Source organism: Oryctolagus cuniculus, chromosome 15 (genome assembly GCF_051225735.1).
Source record: "Oryctolagus cuniculus isolate XC-2025 breed Fujian yellow rabbit chromosome 15, ASM5122573v1, whole genome shotgun sequence".
Classification (NCBI taxonomy): Eukaryota; Metazoa; Chordata; class Mammalia; order Lagomorpha; family Leporidae; genus Oryctolagus; species Oryctolagus cuniculus.
In genome coordinates, this window is record NC_142881.1 from 78,573,348 (window position 1) to 78,593,629 (window position 20,282).

A 20,282-nucleotide genomic window follows, 5' to 3' on the forward strand; every position below is an offset into this window, starting at 1 on the left:
ATTTCTGTTGACCGACGGCAGTCCCTGTCTCTTGGCCTCCCCTAGTCCTGCTCCCTGGAGGCAAAGACTTGTAACACTTTTAGCTATTTCTTTGTGTCTTGCTTCCTCATTTCTTAGCCACACTCAGGCCTGCTCATGCTGCTATCCTTGATTGATGAATGGCAGACATGAGCATTACCCAGCACCATCCTGATATGGTAAAGCAGAAGTAAATCTCTCCTATAACCACCCCCGTTCTTTATTTCTCCTTCCAAGCGTTTCCAATCTTAGTTATATCATAATTTTTAAGCTAAATACACACCCCCATGTTTGCCATTACACTACTCACAATAGCCTTGATGTGGAATAAATTCAAATGTCTATCAGAAGATAAATCAAAGAATGTGTGCTCTATATGCACAATGGAATACTATTCAGCCATGATAAAGAACAGAATCCTGTTACTTACAAAAACGTGAATGAACCTGGAGACCACTGTGTTAAGTGAAATAATCCAGACACTGAAATACTAATGCTGGCTGCTATCACTTGTATGTGGAATCTAACCAAGCTGACCTCATGGAAGTAGAGTGTTAGAACAGTGAGGACCAGAGGCTCGGGTGGTTAGGGAGAAAGGATTGGTAGGAACAGGTTGGTTAAAGCATGTATCATTACAGTGAAATAGGAGGAAGGGTCTTTAAAGTGTGTCTGGAATAGGCAAATAGAGAGAGACAGGAAATAGTTAAGTAATTGCTCAGGATCAAGAGGCAGAAGAGGGAAAGGATGGGGGCAGCAGTAGATAGGAAATGATCATTGATGATTATTGATATTTTAATATAATGTACTGTTCTAGAAATGATTGCGATGCATAATTCCGGTTCTGCTAAGACCTACAGGATTATACATTTTATATTAGTGAATTCTGATATGTGAATTATACCTCAACAAAGCTTTTTTTAAATTAAGTGTTGACTCTATTATGATATGATCCTCTTCTAAGCCAAATAGTAGGCTATGATTATATTATTTCCTTGCTTATACAATTTCAACTTCACTTGCTAACAATGGCCTTGATTTGTATTTATTTGCCCAAGTGCTACAACATATTTTTCCAGTGTCTAACCATGTAAAATAGCCTTTCACTTCCCTATGCCCTGAGACGCTATCACAGTCCTCTCTGCCCAGTGCCTGTTGAGGCCCATTGTTCTCTGGAGGACCAGGGGTCACCCCGACACTTCCCTTTCTGCTCCTCTGCCTAGATGCTCCACACCCGTTATTACCTGCATTTACCTTTTTGGTGGTTTGCTTTATTTTTATGAAGCCCATCCTACACGTGCTTCCTAAGAAGAGGTGCGTGGGGTGTACATTTTTGAGTCTTTCTATGTATGGCCTTTGTTTTGTTTTGTTATCATATTGATTCAGTCTTTGGATCATCATAATTCTTCCACAGAAATAGTGTTTCTCCAATGTCTTCTAGCACTGATGTTACCCTTAAGCTCTGAATGCCATTCTAATTCTTGTTCCTTTCACGTCATCTGCCTTTCTTCCTCCTCCTCCTCCTCCTCTTCCTGTCTTCTTTTGCACACCTACCCACTCCACATCCTGGCACATCAACCATCCTGCCTCCATCCACTTTATTCTTCCAAAAACTGGCCCCAAGCTCTCATCCACTGCTGCCTCCTCTCTCTTGATCTCGTGGGCCTCTCTTGTCACTTTAGAGCAGTCTGATGGACAGAGGGGAGAAGCATGAGCCACCAATCAGAACTGTCTCATCAACTAGCCATCCACACATCAGAAAGTCTATCAGAAGTCAGTCAATGCCCTTTGTGCCTGAGCTAACTAGAGCAGGTGTTTTCTGCTGGCAACTAGAAACACTAACTGATGATACAAAGCAGCCACAGGGGGGCGGATCAAGACCAGCGTGGCTTGTGCAGGAGCTGATGGAAGAGGGCAAGCCAGTGACCCAACTGGAACTGAACCAAGAATTGCGAAACCAGCTGAGGACGCAAAATGTATCATACAGAATTTCTTTGCTAAATTTGGAGAAGGTGAAATTTCTGACCCAAATGCTGCGATGAGAAAAGGAAAAGCTCCCTCCGCTGCTCCTACATCCCTGGAGGCTATTGAGGGGCGATGGGGTCTTTGGAATTCGATAGAACAGATGTGATTTTCTAGAGGATTCTGGATCAAGCCTTTTCTGGCACTGTTCATCACTCCTAGAGGACAGGATGTCAGATCTTGTCCTACAGCTTCATCCCACAGCCCATTTCGATCAACACAGGTGAACACCAAGGCAAGGCGAGAGGAGGACCAATGTGGTATCAGTCAGATGTGGATGAGGGCCTGTTGAAAGAAGGAGTTCAAACACCCGACTCCCTTTGATCAACACATCCCTCTAGAGGATGAATGATTTAAAAATCTCCAGAACAGGGGATGCAGGCTCCTTCAACATAAATATAGGCTAAGGGTTTCCTAGGTACCCTGTGTCCTCAGCAAAGGCGGGTTGAGGAGCAACAGCGCAGCTGTAGATGAACCAGACTAGGCTGTGCTGGGGCAGGTGGGCTGAGGGGCCAGTCATGCTGTGGCCTTCGAACAGGCAGGCTGTGATGGGAGACATGACAGCAGGGGGTGAGGAGGAGGGGCTAAGGCTTGGTGAAGGGGATGGGCTGGAGGGATAAGGGGACTTGCAGGGACTTAAAGGACGGCAGAGGTCATTCAAGTCTGGTGCATGCAGCAAAGAGCGAAAGGTCCCCTTGCCCTCAGAACTGATCCTAAGTACAGAGACAGATTACTCTGAGGCCAGGGTGCCCACAGTACACCCCAAAGTGGGCCTGGAATAAGCCCAAGCTGCCGAGTCTGGAGACAGAAACCACAGCAAAGACAGGCAGCTCACCAGGGTGACAGGACGCAGGCAGCTGGGAACAGAGCTGGGTCTGGACTGGCCTCTCCAGGTCAAAACCTGGCACAAAAGCAAATGTGTCCCCTCCACCAATCCACTGTACACACCACAGTCTGCACATGATGATCGAAAGTACATAAATTTTCTTTCCTAATCCTTTTCTTTGTAAAACACTTGTGCATCTTTTCAAGCAGAATAAAAATAAAACAGGATGGGAAGGATGATGAGAAGCCAACCCTGGCCGGGATGTACACAGGCAGCCAATGATTGACACAGTCCTATAGAAGGATCAATGATTAAAAATCTACAGGTGAGAAAGCTCTCACACTCCCCATCACAGCTCAGCCACGCACAGGTTAGAGTCCCTGGGCAGGCCAGGACCTGAATGCCAGGCAGCCCACCTACTGCGAGAGGACCAGGAAGGGAGAGGTTATGAGCGAGCCCTCATCTCTCCATGGATCCCTGCTCACAAAGAAGTTCTAGGGGCCTTGGCTGGGATAAGGCCATCTTGGGACTTGATGCTTTCTTCACCGAGAAGCATTCTATGCCGAGTTGGTGGCCTGGAGAGTCTGACCTTGTGGGTCTCACAAAGTCACCAGCAACAGCGTCCTAATATCGAGTGTGTGCTGACCACGTGCAGGTTCCAGCAATGCCTCACTGAAAACCTTCCAGCAGCCAGCCCTTTAAGGGCTACCATGATCCCCACTATTGCAGATGGAGACAGCTGAGGTTGCAGATCTCACAACAGCTGAGCCACGAGAGGAGCCCAGGACTACTGGTGGCAAGAGACCCCTCAATGGATTGTCTCCTAGGGGACTCTGAGGCTTTGTGAGAGGCCACAAGAGAGGGCAAGAAAGCCTCAGAGACTGGGAATCGTGGACATCCTTCAACAAACACACACCAGTGGGCTGGAGAGGGAGCTCAGAGAAGGGGGCATGGGGTCGTCCTCCGCATGGACAGAGGCAGCCTGGCCAATCCGTGTGTACACAAGCATCAGCACAGGCCCACACACCTGTAGAGGCCTAGGCACAGGACCTACGGGTGGCTGTATGGCAGGCCCAGCACGGGCCACGGCTCAGCACATCTGCCCACCAACACTGAGAAGCCGAACATGATCGCCAATCACACAGCAACTTCTATGCAGCCAGCATTCTTCTATGTGTATTCCACAGGTCGATGCCATGAATGTCTTCAGCAATGCCACAAGGTAGGTACTACAGCCAGTGCCATCTTACAGGTGAGCAAACAGGGACACTGAGTGATCCTTTTCCTGACCCAAGGTACCAGAGATGGAGGGCAGGTCAGCCCCAGATTTGAAGCCAGCGTTGGCACCATCTTATCTGATCTCTTGGTGTACTACCCTGCCTAATGCTGTGAACTAGTCTGCTGTTGGTGCACCTAATACACACCTGTGAAGGCCAGTGTGAGAGCTGTAAACACAAACACAACCAAGATCATGCCCACTGCGTAGGGTGTCACCTTCAGCACAGACACACAACGGGAACAATGGATGCGGGGGTCTCTGTGTGTGTGTTGTTGGGGGGGGTGCACACGGCATTATGGGAGCAAATAGTAGGGCACCCAACTCAGCCTCTGGGCATCAGGGAAGGTGCTTAAAAATTAAATGGAAGCTGGCCAGCAAGGCAGCCTAAGAAACACTGAACCTTAATTCTCCCAGAGCATTTAAGCTCTGCCTTGTGCCAAGTCAAATCCCTGGGAAGCTCCAAGTCTGGATGATATCATTTCAGCTTTCCACAGAAAAACTCACACTTGAACCAGAATATCGCATTGTTTAAGCCCTTGGCTCTCTGCCAGGGCTGCTATAAGAAGCAGCCATATGAATCACATTTGCATTGTTTGTAAATCTGCAAGTACAGACACTATCCGTATTGTGCTGTGTCCCTTATCTGGAAACTCACCTGATAAACAATGCCCGAAGCCCAGTGTTTAAAAAATAAAGTTAGGAACCACTGTCCCAATTTCTTTGTAGTAAGTATTGAGAACTATGCATTCTGCCACTTTCTGCTTGTTGCTTGGCCTACCAGGAAACTCAGAGCTGAGGTCAATGTTAAGAGCTTCCCTTAGGGCTGGTGCTGTGGTGTAGCCAGTAAAGCTGCTGCCTGTGGTGCTGGCATTCCATATGGGCACCAATTCAAGTCCCGGCTGCTCCTCTTCCGATCCAGCTCTCTGCTGTGGCCTGGGAAAGCAGTAGAAGATGGCCCAAGTCCATGGGAGACCCAGAGGAAGCTCCTGGCTTCTGACTTCGGATCAGGGCAGCTCCAGCCATTGCAGCCATCTGGGGATTGAACCAGCAGATGGAAGACCTCTCTCTCCACCTCTGCCTCTCTGTAACTCTGCCTTTCAAATAAATATATGAATCTTCAAAAAAGAGAGAGAGCTTCCCTTATCCTATTTTCTGGCATAAGGGTCCCTTTGCCTTTTGGTTTTTTGGATCTAAGCATTGTAACCTTATTTTCATGGATTTCCATAGACTTCTGATTATAACTACACAGTAGATTGTGTGTGTGTGTGTGTGTGTGTGCACTTTCAGCTATCAACAAACGGAAGCACATGGAAAAGGAGTAGCCTTGTTGAACACTCAATGCCTACCCTGCTCCCCAGCTCACTGATACCTACAACCTTCCATGACAAACCCTGAGTGTCCCTTTCCTCCCACAAGCAATGAGTCAGGATCTGCAGTGAAACAGGAAAGGTCCATGGGCCAAACCACCCCCAATTGCCTGCCCTGGGATCTATGCCCAAGAGTCTCCTCCTGGCACAGAAGACGGTGCTACCCCTAAACTCTGCCCACAGGACTCGGGACAGCTCTGAACACTTGGCCCCCAGAACACGGGACTGGTATCTGCAATAATGCTGGTGAAAGGGGTTTATGGCTGCCTTTCATCGTGTGTGTGTATGTGTGTGTGTGTTCCCTCCAAATCCACCGACCTCTCATACTTCATCCTGCCATAACTAATGCTTTTTATCTTTGTTTAAAAAGGTTATTTATTTGAGAGGCAGAGTTACAGACAGATCTTCCATCTGTTGGTCACTCCCCAAAAGCCTGCAATAACCAGAGCTGGGCCAGGCCAAAGCCAGGGGCTTCATCCCTTCATCCGGGTCTCCTGCATAGGTGTCAGGTGTTCTGCTGTTTTCCTAGGCCCAGCAGGGAGCTGGATTGGAAGTGGAACAGCTGGAACTTGAACCAGCATCCACATGGGATGCTGGCATTTGCAAACCACAGCTTTCACCTGCTGAGCCACAGGGCCAGCCCTGCTTTTTCTTCTTCATCCACAAAATAAAGTTGGTGGAGCAGGCATTTAACCTAACGGTTAGCATGCCTGAATCCATATCAGTGTGCCTGGGTTCAAGTCCTGGCTTCCACTTCTGGGTCTGGCTTCCTGCTAACAGGGATCCTGAGAGGCAGGAGGTGATGACGAAGTGCTTGGGTCCCTGCCATCCATGTGGGAGACCCAGATTGACTTCCCAGCTCCTGGCTTCAGCCTGGCCCAGGCCCAGCTGTTGTAGGAATTTGGGGAATGAACTTATGGATGGGAACTCTTTGTCTCTCTTTCTCTCTGTTCTCAAATTAATTAATTAATTAATGAATTTCAAAGTGGTAACAAAAATAAGCAACAGAAGCTGTGCGTGAAGTGTTACAAAAGCATGCCTGTGAAGTGCTTTGGCCATTCGCTGCTAGACCTTGGGCCCACAGGTGAAGACTGTGTCTGTCTTACTGAGTGAGGTGACTTCCTGTGCTGAACTCATATTTATGACACACAATTCAAAAAATATCTCCTGAGTGAAGCGGTGAACGACACATCTGAACAAACGACATGAGATACGAGGCCGCTTTGAGAAGTTTGTCAAAAAGTGGAATTAGAAGATATGTATTTTGTTGCAAACAATCTGAAATCCACGCAGTTTTTTTCATAATAGGCATTTTTCATGAACTTTCTGAAGACCACTCATATACATACATTGCAAAATCCTCTGCATCAAAATAAATTTCTTTTAGTGCCATTTTCCACAAAATTTTAGATGCTCTCATACAATTGAATCACAAAATTACCTAGCCTTTTATTTAGATGTGCAAAAAGAACGTAGCCTTTTTATTTTCCAGAATTTTCTTCTCAAGCCTCCACTCCCATCCCTGAAGCCAGGGAAATGAGTGTGGCATCAGGACCCTGTACCTTGGTCACTGCAGGCTTGGGGGATGCTCAGTCTCCCAGGTACCTGTCACTCGTTCTTCTCCCACTGCTGTCCCATGAACATGGTTTCCATGGCCTAGCGGTCCAGCAGAGGGGCTCTCAGCTGAGCACTGTCCTCAGGTGAGGCTAATCTGCTCTGGTCTCCTCTACATGTGCTGGTCTCACTGAGAGGTTGGACCCGCGTGTCCTGGCCTGGTTCTCTTGACTCCCATGGCACTCAAACCCCTCTTGAATTTCTGCCATGGTCTCCCTTGACCACAGCTTTCCCCAAGGTTCCCGAGGAAGGCGTGGTGTGAACCTGGCTGCCATCTGCCTTCTCTAGGGAACATGTGTTGCCTGCCTTCTGGCCTGGGACTACCAAGGTGGATGGATGGGCAGACCAAAGGCATAAGTGCATGTTCCTTGTGCCATATACACGTCCTAAAGAAACTGGGCTTCACCTGTCTGCCTTCTAACTTTTGTAGAATTGTGCTGGGCACAGAGAAGTCACCACAGGTGTCTATTAATCGAAGCTAGCACTATGGTGTAGCAGATAAAAGCTTCTGCATGCAGTGCCAACATCTCTACAGGCACCAGTTTAAGTCCCAGCTGCTCCACTTCTGATCCAGCTCTGTGCTAATGCACCTGGTAAAGCAGTGGAAGAAGGTCCAAGTCCTTGGGCCCCTGCAACTACGTGGGAGACCACGAAGAATCTCCAGGCTCCTGGCTTCCGAATGGCTCAGCTCCAGACATTGCAGCCATCTGGGGAGTGAACCAGCGGATGGAAGACCTCTCCCTTTCTGCCTCTCTGTAACTCTGCCTTTCAAATAAATAAATATTCAAAAAAAATTAAAGTGAGCTTCACTGAATTCAAGTCCATTGAAAGTATTTGAATTGGGGCCGGCACCGCGGCTCACTAGGCTAATCCTCCACCTGCAGCACCGGCACTCTGGGTTCTAGTCCCGGTTGGGGCGCCGGTTCTGTCCCCATTGCTCCTCTTCCAGTCCAGCTCTCTGCTGTGGCCCAGAAAGGCAGTGGAGGATGGCCCAAGTGCTTGGGCCCTGCACCGCATGGGAGACCAGGAGGAAGCACCTGGCTCCTGGCTTCAGATCTGTACAGCCCGCTGGCTGTGGCAGCCATTTAGGGGGTGAACCAATGGAAGGAAGACCTTTCTGTTTCTCTCTTTCTCTCACTGTGTAACTCTGCCTGTCAAAAAAAGTATTTGAATTGGATATGATCACTCCTTATTTCCAAGTTTATGTTAAGGAAAACTGGAGGCAGCAAGGTTGCAGGAGTGTACCTTTGGAAAACTAGCTAACAGAAGCTCTTGAGAAGAACTTGACTGTAGCTTGAAAGAAAAGCTGACTTACAACATTTTTGTTGAGGTATTTTGACATTCAATTAAAAAAAAAACACTCGGTTAGTGGACATTGAGTTTTAAACTGGCATTAATAAAATATCTTCTGGTATTACGTTTAAAAAGTTCATTTTAATCTGTATTTGTTTTTCGAATCAATGGAGTTCAATTTGTAAATTAAAATGGGGCTTTGATTTCCTAGAAGTGGCCATAGCCAGACTTTATGGATGTGACCCAGCCTGTTCCTGGACAGCAGCTTTTGGGAGATTCTGGTCCATTGTACTCAAACCCCATCTCAGGCCAGCCTCTTACCTGCATCCAGGTGTTCTCAACCTGCGCATCTAAATCACCTGGGAAGCCTTAAGCAGTCCCTGTGGCCCAGCCCCATCCCTGGCAAAACCTGGCATCCTTAGTCTGGCATGAGGCCTGGGCAGGCATTAGGTTTACTTTTAGAAGCTTTTAGAGGCTTAGATGCTAGAGAGACAGACAACCTGCAAGCAGCGAGACGTGGACACTGCCCAAGCTAATGTAGAAAGAACAGACACAGGAAAGCAAAATACAGAGCAGCACAAAGTAGCACCTTCTGATTGCACCAAAACCGGCACTCAAAATACTGCTCTGTATCCAACAAGAAAAGACCACACCTCTTTGTACCCAGCAAAGCAGCTGGGTGACAGCATCATCCTGCCGCCCCCCAGGTGCTTCCAGCTCCTCTCAGCAGCATCTGCTGCACAGGGTCAGTCCCGTGGCTGACTCGACTCCCATTGCTCTTGGGGTCTCCCCTTCTAAGCTGCAGGATTTTTGGTAACAGAAGCTGATTCCTATTAACTTTTGTAACCCCATGCCTAGCCTAGGGGTCATTAACCAGGAGCAATTTTGCTCCTGCACCCAGGGAACATCTGGCAATGTTGGGAGATGTTTTGGGTTGCAGTAATTTGGGGAGAGGGACACTTAAGAGTATGTTGTGGCTAGGGATCAGAGAGACTTAAGAACATCCCACAATGCACAGGAAAGCCCCTACCACAAATAATTATCCAACCCAAAATATCAATAGCACCATGCTTGAGAAACCCAGGGCTAGCTTAATGCTCAAGACAGGGTGACACTAAGTATCACAGCACAGTCACACCAAGACCTTTCCTCTTCTAACATTTCACCATCCCGATTAGACCGATGGGATCTGTCAATGTCTAGGCTTTCCATGCCAGATTTGTTAGCTACCTGGTCTCAACTTGACAAATTTTGGACTCAGTATCTTTGTTGGAACTGTAAGAAAATCCAGGTAAGCAGGTTGATTAATAGTGTCAAGACTGCATGCTGCTGTGTCCTCTTGTCTGTATCTCCATGGCAACTGGGTAGGTCCCAGTGATAGACAGATTTTCTGCTGGTCAGCAGGCCCAGTAAAGCTGACACATTTTCTGCTGGGTAATTCGCTGGCTAACGGCCACTATTGTGTAACCCTGTATAAAAGGGGGCATCCCTGGTGGACGGCTGCTGCTGTGTTCTGGTCACCTGTGCTGTTGGTGCTACTGCTGCCCCAAAAAACGATCTGCCTACAGCCCCACAGATGCTCTTTCTTTTTTTTTTTTTTAAAGATTTATTTATTTGAAAGAGTTACACAGAGAGAGAAGGAGAGGCAGAGAGAGAGAGGTCTTCCATCCACTGGTTCGCTCCCCAGTTGGGCGCAACAGCGGAGCTGCACCAATCTGAAGCCAGGAGCCAGGAGCTTCTTCCTGGTCTCCCAAATGGGTGCAGGGGTCCAAGCACTTGAGTCATCTTCAGTTGCTTTCCCAGGTGCACTAGCAAGGAGCTGGATTGGAAATGGAACAGCCAGGACTCCAACTGGTACCCATATGGGGTGCTGGCACTACAGGTAGCAACTTAACCCACTACACCACAGCACTGGCCCCTAAAGTCCATTCTTAATTCTTGCACTGATCATCAATACAGCTTTCTCCAATTTTTCACATTACCTATTCCAAAACTAGAGTAACGACGGGATACATCATTATTTACATTTCAGCACTTAAGTCTATGAGGGTACTTCAGAGAGTTTGCAGGGAAATGATACTGGAAGACAGGTTTATCTGGGTGCAAGAAGACTTTGAGCCCATGCACTATTTATGGCATGCATTTCCTAGGAACTTTATAAAGACCTCTTCTCAGTAGGGATTTCAAAACTTTTGGCACCCAAATAAATTTATCCTTTAATTCCATTTTCCACAAAATTTTTAGAAAGATTTATTTACTGATTTAGTTGAAAGGCAGAGTGATGAGAGAGAGAGAGAGAGATCTTCCATCCACTGGATCACTTCTCAAATACATGCAATGGTGAGGGCTGTGTTGGCTGAAGCCAGGAGCCCTGTACTCCAGCCAGGCCCTCCACATGGGTGACAGGGGCCCAAGTCTTAGGTCATCATCTGCGGCCTTCTCAGGTATATCAGGAAGCTGGACTGTGAGCTCAGCAGCCAGCATTTGAACCAGCACTCCTAGATGGGATCCAGGCATGCCAAGCTGTGGCTTAACCCACTAGGCGACAATGCCAGCCCCTCCACAAAGTCTGTGTGACGCCTCCTCCTGTGCCAGGTAATGTGCTCAGAGCAGTAGGTGGTGTAGCACCTTGAATTCTCACAGCTACTCTAAGAAGCAGCGTGTCATAATGCCTATTATACAGACGAGGAAAACGAGGTTCAGAGACACCCTAATATGCCATGATACAACACAGCCAGAATGTTTTAAATTGATTTTCTTCATTTGAAAGGCAGAGAGACAGAGACAGATAGAGATCTTACATCTACCGGTCACTCCCCCAAATACTTGCAATGGCCAAGGGTAGGCCAGGAACTAGTGATTCAACCCAGGTTTCCCATATGGGTGGCAGAGACCCAAGCACCTAACACGACACCCATTTCCCTCTACAGTGTGGATTAGAAGGAAATTGGAATGGGTGGTGTTACTGGGATTCGAACCCACACATTCTGATAGAGGATGCTGGGCTCCCAGGAGGAGTCCTAACTGCTGAGCCAAACACGTGGCCCTCAGAGGCAGGATCTGGACTCAGAGATCCGGAGGGAACGTGCTGGAAATGGACAAAACGCTCTCTAGTTCTACCCAGCTATAGTCTGATGGCCAAACAATTACCAGCCTAATCCTCTGTGGGACATCGCCCATAACCACAGATTGGAAGCAGGCTGGAGACCAGTTTTGCCAGATGGTGGCTGGACCATCACAGGTAGTCACAAAATCCTTGACTTAAAAGCTTTAAAAAATTAGAACTTGCTAATGCCCACAATAAAAATCTCTTATTCAACTCAAAGGAGTCACACGGAAATGTATTAAGCAAAATCCCTTTTTAAAGTTAATTTGTCCCCCCAAAATTAATCAATTTGAGCACCGTTGTTCCAATTGGCCAACAGCTGATTATTTCTCAAGTGAACGGGGCCAGTTTTAGCCCCTAGAAGACGAGACGCTGCCCACAGAGAGTCCTCTGAGGCCAAGCTGCCTGAGGCCACTCTGCCGGTCCCAGCTCCACCTGGCACCTGGTATATAGGACCTGCCTCTCAGCCAGCGCACCTGAGCTGCCTCCAGGCCCCATGATTCCTCACACCTGAGCCAACAACTAGCTCAAGCTCACATGGATGCCTTTCCACCTCCCTCTACCCAGGTAGGTCTTATTGGGCCCCCTGATGCAGAGAGACCTTCTCCTTATCAGTTCATAGAAAAGATATCACCTGCATGATTTCTCTGTTGAAGCTAAATTGATGCTGAACTAATTACCCCAAATTGAGTGGCTCCAACAACACAAGTTTATTATCTTGGAGTTCTGTAAGTGACAAGTCTGATATGGGCCACCGGAGCTAAAATCAAGATAATGGCAGGGGCCAGCACTGTGGCTTAGCAGGTAAAGCCGCCGCCTGCAGTGCTGGCATCCCATATGGGCTCCAGTTCGAGTCCCAGCAGCTCCACTTCCAATCCAGCTCTCTGCTATGGCCTTGGAAAGCAGTAGAAGATGGCCCAAGTCCGTGGGCCCCTGCACCCACATGGGAGACTCGGAAGAAGCTCCTGGCTCCTGGCTTCAGATCAGCGCAGCTCCGGCTGTTGCAGCCAGTTGGGGAGGGAACCAGTGGATGGAAGACCTCTCTCTCTCTGCCTCTCCTTCTCTCTCTGTGTAACTCTGACTTTCAAATAAATAAATAAATCTTAAAAAAAAAAAAGAATGGCAAGGATGTGCTTCTTCCTGGAGACTCTAGAATTGAGCTCTTTCCTTGCCTCTCCCAACTTTTAAAGCCATTCGCATTCCTTGGCTTGCAGCTCCTTCGTCTTCAAGACCAACAATGTTGCATCTCTATGTGCCTTCTTCCAGTTGTCATGTCTTCTGCGGCCTCATCTCTCCTGCCTCCCTCTTCCAGTTTCTTTTAAAACAATTTACTTATTTATTTTAAAGTCAGAGTTACAGAGAGAGAGGGAGAGAGGGAGAGAGAATCAATCTTCCATCTACTGGTTCACTCCCCAGATGGCAACAACTGTCAAGGCTGGGCCAGAATGAAGCCAGGAGCCAGGAGCTTCATCTGGGTCTCCAGCAACAGTAGCAGGGGCCCAACCACTCAGACCATCTTCCGCTGCCTTTCCTAGGCACATTAGCAGGGAGCTGGGTTGGAAGTGGAGCAGCTGGGACTCGAACTGGCGTCCATATGGGATGCTGGTGCCACAGGCAGTGACTTTACTCACTACACCACAGCGCCAGCCCCATTCCTCATTCACTTTTAAGGTCCCACCTGGATAACCCAGTATACTCTCCCTATCTTCAAGTCAGTGTATTGTTAGTAACTGTAATCTACCTGCAATTCTAATTCTCCTTGGCCATGCAGCTGAGCACAGCCAGAGATTCTGGGGGTTAGGACAAGAGCAGCTGTGGGGCAGGGGGTACAGTTCTACCTGTCATACCTCTTGGATGGCAGCAAAGGACCAGGCAGATTACCACAATCATTGCTGCACTGAATCCAAATATCTGTGGGACAAGCCCTCTGCAGCCTGCCCGGTCCCTGCAGCTCTCTTCACAGGGCTCTCTGTCTTGCTTCCCATCATCTCTCTTCAAGGAGGCCTTGGAGTTTTCTGACCCAGGGAGCCTTTCTTGGCCTCAGCTGTTAGAAGTCCAGCTGAGGGGCTGGCACTGTGGTGCAACGGTGGCCCGAAGCGCCAGCATCCCATTTGGGCACTGGTTTGAGACCCGGCTGCTCCACTTCTGATCCAGCTCTCTGCTGTGGCCTGGGGAAGCAGTGGAAGATGGCCCAAGTCCTTGGGCCCCTGCACCCATGTGGGAAACCTGGAAGAGGCTCCTGGCTCCTGGTTTCAGATCGGCTCAGCTCCAGCCATTGCGGCCAATTGAGGAGTGAACCATCAGATGGAAGACTTCTCTCTCTGCCTCTCCTCTCCCTGTGTAACTCTGACTTTCAAATAAATAAATAAATAAATAAATCTTTAAGAAAAAGAATTCCAGCTGCATGCAGACCCTGGGAGAGCTTGGCACCATGCCATCTTCTGTCCGCCCAAAGCTGTTGGGGTGATCATGAATGCAGATTCTGGGGCATATACACAGAGATGTGGCTTCTGAAGAGGAAATTGGAAAAGCATTCATCTCAATTGATGTCTGAGTGACTTAGAGCTCTAGATATATATCTCTGGAATAATTTATCTGAATTTTATAGAGCCCAGACTTCCCCCAGCTGAAACCCAGTTACTGCTCCCACAATAACTCACTGGATTGATCGCTTTAAATTTAAAGGGGCTCTGGGAGAACCCTGGCAGCCTGCAGTATTTAAATCTCATCCCGCGTGGAGGCTCTGTTGTGCTTCTGTGGTCTCGGTGGGTACAGGGTGACTGCATGGCACCGTCAGAGCCGGACATGCAAAGGGGACACAGCCCAGGCCTGGTTGCAGAAGGGCATCGGCTGGAACCTTGGGGAGGAGAGGGCACCAAAGCAGAGGCTCCACAGGCAACACAGAGTGCTGCAGAAGCAGCAGTTCAAGCAGCCAGGGCTTCCCAGGAAGGCTTGGGATAAACCAAGACTGACAACCAAGAGGTGGAAGCCCATGAGAATGTAAGAGTTTCCTTACAGAAGGGAAGGCAAGACCAAGGAGGAAGAGGAAAAGCACATTGATCTAAGACCCACACACATTGGCTGCCGTCCGTCCCACTATGACATCTGCTCATTTATTCTTCCAACCTTGGGAAGGTTGGCCTTAATAACCAGGAAGAACTATTTTCAAATCCCAGCTGTGCTATGTCCTAGCTGGGTGTCCTTGGGTAAGTTACTTAACCTTTCTGACCCTCATTTTCTCATCTGTATTTAAAAATTATAGGATGTACCCCGCAGAGCATGTACCCTTTTACGAGTAAGGAGTGTTTTAAAGAATATTTAATAGCATGACAAAATTCTCATTAACAGTATTACCTAAAAAAAAAAAAAGATGATGATGATGAATAGAAACAACACCCTTTTGATTTTGAAAAAAGAATATATACATGGAATATACATGCATGCATATACATGAAATAAAACAAATACAAATACTAGTGATGGCTACTTCCACATGGTAGAAATCCAGATGATTTAATTTTAAGTGTACTTTTCATATTTTCCAAATTGCCTACAATGAACATGACATACTTTGAAATATTTTTGTAGATTTGCATTTTTATTGCAAAAGTGATCCATGTTCAGTGTAGGAAATTAAACTTTGTTTCCACAGGGAACAGCTTGTTATGAACCCTTCCAGATGTTTCTCTCTGCCTATCTGAATATGTAGGTAGAGGGCGTGAGTTATGGGCCACAAATTCAGGTGATGTCCAAAAGAGGGCATCTTTAGTGCACTGTAACTCAATTTTCTTTCTGCCCCGAGTGGCAGCCGTTGAAGTAACAGAGAGTAAGCTCAGGCATACAGGAATGCTGCCATGGGTTTAACTTGGTGCCCCCTCCTTCTTCAGCCTCAGGAGCTTACACAGTAGCAAGGTGTAAGTGGGGAGGGGTTATGTCAGGGCCCCTGATGCTCACTTATCATGATCCTTTCTAGTTTGAGCCAAGAATGTGCAAGCAGACTTCAACAAGTTTGTGGAAAGTGCAAGAGAAAGGTCAGCTTATTTTGGTTCAAAGGTTTTGAAACCCATGCACAGGGGCCGGTGTTGTGGCATAGCAGGTTAAGCTGCTCCCTGTGATGCTGGCATCCCACATCGGAACACCTGTTGCAATCCTGCCTGCTCTGCTTCCAATCCAGCTTCCTGCTAATGTGCCTGGGAAGGCAGCAGAAGACAGCCCAATATCTGGGCCCCTGATGACCATGTGAGAGATCTTGATGGAATACTAGGCTCCTGGCTTTGGCCTGGCCCAGCACCAGCCAGCTGTTGTAGACCTCTCTCTCTCTCTGCCTTTCAAGTAAGTAAAACAACAATACACGTTTTTCATGAACTTCTAAATTTTTATTTATTTAGTTGGTTTATCTGAAAAGCAGAGAGACAGAGACAAACAGAGATTTCCCATCCACTCGTTCACTTCTCAAATGCCCACAACAGCTGGATCTGGGCCCTGCCAAAGCCAGGAGCCCAGAATTCAGTTTGGTCTCCCATCTAGGTGGCAGGGACTCAAGCACTTAAGCCATCCTCTACTGGCTCCCAGGGTGCTCATTAGCAGGCAGCTGGAATCAGGAGCCAGGCCAGGACTTGAACTCAGGCACTCTGATAAAGGACACAGGCATCCCAAGTGATGTGCTAACCACTCCACCAAACACCCAACCATTCAGTGGGCTTTTCAAGGTACTCTCCTACTCATCTCAGCACCCCTTCCTCCACTGTGAGGCCTCAGCACCCCTTCCTCCATTGTGAGGCCTCTGTGACCCAATAGCCTTGGGGTCTTAGTTTCTCAAAGCCCCCTTTTAGAGGAGGCACATGGAAAACTTGTGGATGCTGCAGATTTCTCTGGGAGGGCTTTCCCAGTCTCTCTCTACCTAGACATACATTACCTCCACCTGCCAGTTTCCACTCTGTCTCTCCACCTGGCTCAGGATGCTGGTAAGGCAGCCACCTCCAGAGAGCTCAGATGGGGCCCCTGACTCGCGTCTTCAACTCCCTGGGGCTGGTGACCCAGACTCCCATTGCCCAGCCTGAGAGGCTCTCAGTGTCACAGAGTGCTTCTCAGAGGTTGATCCCACAGGTAACAGGGCTGCTCCCAGGCCAGCTGCTTGCTTCTCCTTCCTGCAGCCTGCACGGTCTCTGTCTCCTCTGCATGGGTCCAGCGGACCGTGAGGCTCAGGGACCTAGGATTAGGACATAAGCTGCAGGGGTGGGGAGACTGGGAGGCTCTGTAAGCCTTCCCCTCGAACCAGCATCCCTGTCCTGTGTGGTAAAAGTCAACTCTGAAACTGCAAAGCTGAGCATTAACTTTGGTCCCCAGGGCTCATGTGTTGCCTGAAGGTTGGGGGTGGGGGAGAGTCAAGCACAGATAAACAGAGAAAAAGGCACCTGCTAATACATTTAAATACTAAATAGTGTTACTAAATAGTGTGTATTGTTGTGTGAAGTAAAGACACACAGATAATTAATAACAGTGTAACTAGCATTATATTATATGGAATTTCTGCAGTGTTTTTTTCCCCCACCAAACCATATGTCTTTGAATTAGTGGGAATACATTCTTTGCAATAGCAGAACATTATTCTACTATTCTATTTGGTTATTTAATCATTTGTTTCAAAAAGAGAGTTGTTTCAAATGTTTCACTATTGAATGCAGCAATGAACATCCTTGAGCATATCTCTTGCTCATTTTGTCAGCCATTTCAAGATGACAAATTCTTAGGAGTTGCAATTATTCTATCAAAAAGAATATCAACAAACAACCCCCCATTAACCCCCCATTAATAAAGTTCTCATTATATATGAGAACTTTGTGGGTAACTAAAACAACATTTCAATTCTGTGACATAAAATGATGCTTCATTTAATAAGCAAATTTAATACAGAATGATGGAATAAATCAAAGATAATTAATATCTATTCCATTAAAAAGCTGTATGCCAGAGATATTAAAGATGTAGGTAGAAATAATAAAATAGCTATATGACAGAGGGAAAAATAACACCAGCAACATGAGCATTACTTCACCTTGGAATAAGAAAGAATTTCTTAAGTGAGATCATTTTTAGTACATGATACCATAAAACCAAAAGACAAATGAAAAACTGCAGAAAATATTTGCCATGTGCACGACAGGAGACTGGTTAACATCAGTCAGTAAAGCCTCCTTTAGAATGAATAAGGGGAAAAAATGGTCAAGGATCACAACGGCAATGCGGAGAAAAAGGAATGGAAGAGACTCCTGTAGAAGATTTAAACCATGGCCTACACAATGCTCTGAAAGTTCACTGACTCCCAGAGGACCGTGTGTGAACGGCTTGGACCTCAGCGTGGTTCCATCGGGGGCTGCTGGCATCTTTGAAAGGTGGGACTAGTGGGGAATCCACAGGTCCCTGAGGGTGTCCTTGGGAGGCGGGTCCTGCAATGCAATTGCTATGTAAGCCTGAGTCTGGGCCCATCTTCTCTTCCTGCTTCCTGGCTCAGCATGACCTTCTGCACACACCTGGCCATCACCATCCCATGTCCTCACCAGATATCAAACCAATGGGGCCACCTGCTCTTGGACTTCAACCTACAGAACCTTCTCTCTTTATAAAGTTATTTCACTGCAGTAATGAAAAACTAATAGACCACGCAATTTCTCCTGCTCAGCAAGGAGCAACACCTGAGTCTGACCTGGCTATGAGCTGTGCTATAACCAGTGGGATATTAACCAATGTAGGGTGATCAGAGACTTGGAAAGTACTTGGGGAGCCAGTGCTGTGGCGCAGCGAGTAAAGCTACCTCCTGTAGTGCCAGCATCCCCTATTGGCACCGGTTCAAGTCCTGGCTGCTCCACTTCCAATCCAGCTCTGTGCTATGGCCTGGGAAAGCAGCAGCAGAAGATGGCCCAAGTCCTTGGGCCCCTGTACCCACGTGCAAAATCTGGAAAGAACTCCTGGCTTTGGATCAGCCCAGCTCTGGCCACTGCGGCCATCTAGAGAGTGAACCAGCAGATGGAAGACCTCTCTCTCTCTCTCTCTCTCTCTCTCTGCCTCTGCCTCTCTGTAACTCTGCCTTTCAAATAAATAAAAAAATCTTGAAAGAGAGGGAGGGAGAGAGAGAAAGAGAGAGAGAGAGAGAGAGAAAAGGAAGGGAGGAAGGGGGGAAGGGGGGAAGGGAGGAAAGAGACTGGAAAGACCAGGCTTGGAATTGGGGCCCGCTCTGTCTTGTGGCACTGAAGAATGTGGCCACAGGCACCCTTCTGTCTGGGGGTGGTGATGGACATATGGTTCGCTCGCATCCCCAGCTACCTCCCGATACCCAGAGCCACCTAAAGGGCCAGAAAGTGACTACAGCCCTGGGAGAGAGCAGAGCCAAGACCAGAAGCAAAACTGCCCAACTGAGCACAGCCCCAGTTGCTGACCCACAGCAGTGGGAGCTAAATCAATCGTTGTTGCTTTAGTCCACCAGGCTGCAACGGGGTCCAGGGGGTGGGGAGGCTCAGTGAATAAGCTAAATAAGACAGTTATCAAATGAGTGAAAATATGATGTTCACAAACAGAAAACTTAAACAGAACTGCATTATTTTTACTAAGCAACTTGACAAGAAATGAATAAAAATGATAATTTCGATATAGGCGAGCATGGGAAGAAATAAGTATTTCCATTCATCCCCGGCAAGATTGTAAACTGCTACATGTTTACTTGAAAAGTCATGTGACAGTGCCCATTAAAACGGAGAATAAGGGCAGGTGTGTGGTGCGGTGCTTAAGAAATCATCTGGGACACCTGCATCCCATTCTGGGGTCCCTGGGTTGGAGTCTTGCCTCTGCTTCTAATCCAGCTTCCTGCTAGTGCTCACCCTGGGAGACAGCAGAGGGTGGCTCAAGTAATTGAGTCCCTGCCATCCATGTGGGAGACCCAGACTGAGTTCCAAGCTCCTAGCTTTCGCCTGGCCCAGCCTGGCCATTGTAGGCATTTGTTGAGTATATCAGCAGAAGGAAGATCTCTCTCTCTCTCTCTCTCTCTCTCTTAGATAAATAAATTTTACAAAAACTGAAAATACACCCAGGAGTCCTCCATTATCCACATTTTCACTTTCCACAGTCTCAGTTATCCCAATGCAACCAAAGTCTGGAAATATTACATGGAAAATTCCGGAAGTAAACAATTCTCACTTCAGTCCTGGTATATCGTATTATGGTAGATTGTGAGATATATGTTTGTGAAAAAACTGCTTTAAAATCAAAGTTTACTTTGATGTGTAAAAAATTGAGATCCATGTATTTAGTTTGTTCCATAGTACACAATTTTATAAACTTTTTGGAAAATTTCACGTTATTTTTACTAAAATTAATTTACTTAATCCTATTTTCCATGAACTTTTTAAAGGACTGAGATGACTGTTCCATTACATTATTAATTATTGTTGCTAATTTCTTTCTGTACCCCATTTATGTTAAACTTTATCACAGAAAGTTATAAAAGGACTAGGAAAAGCAACAAGTAGACGAAGGAGTTGTTACTATCAGGCATCCGGAAATTGGGCTTTATAACAGATTCTCTGTGGATACGGGGGAGGGCGTACTGAATAAGCTTTGCCCTAAAAGACCACTGTGGCAATTTATCTTACAGAAATGAAAAAATATGAGGAAGTCGTTGTTGTAGTACAGTGGGTTACATATCAGAGTGCTAGATCAAGTCTTAGCTGCTCTGCTTCCAATCCAGCTCCCTACTAATGCGCCTGGGAG

The 20,282-nt window shown here is 47.2% G+C and overlaps 1 protein-coding gene across 2 annotated transcripts in view; it reads right to left on the reverse strand.

Annotated features, from left to right (window-relative positions):
- GRID1 (glutamate ionotropic receptor delta type subunit 1) overlaps positions 1-20,282 on the reverse strand; it is a 760,175-nt gene that overhangs the window by 353,338 nt on the left and 386,555 nt on the right. The gene's annotated exons all lie outside the window — the stretch shown is intronic.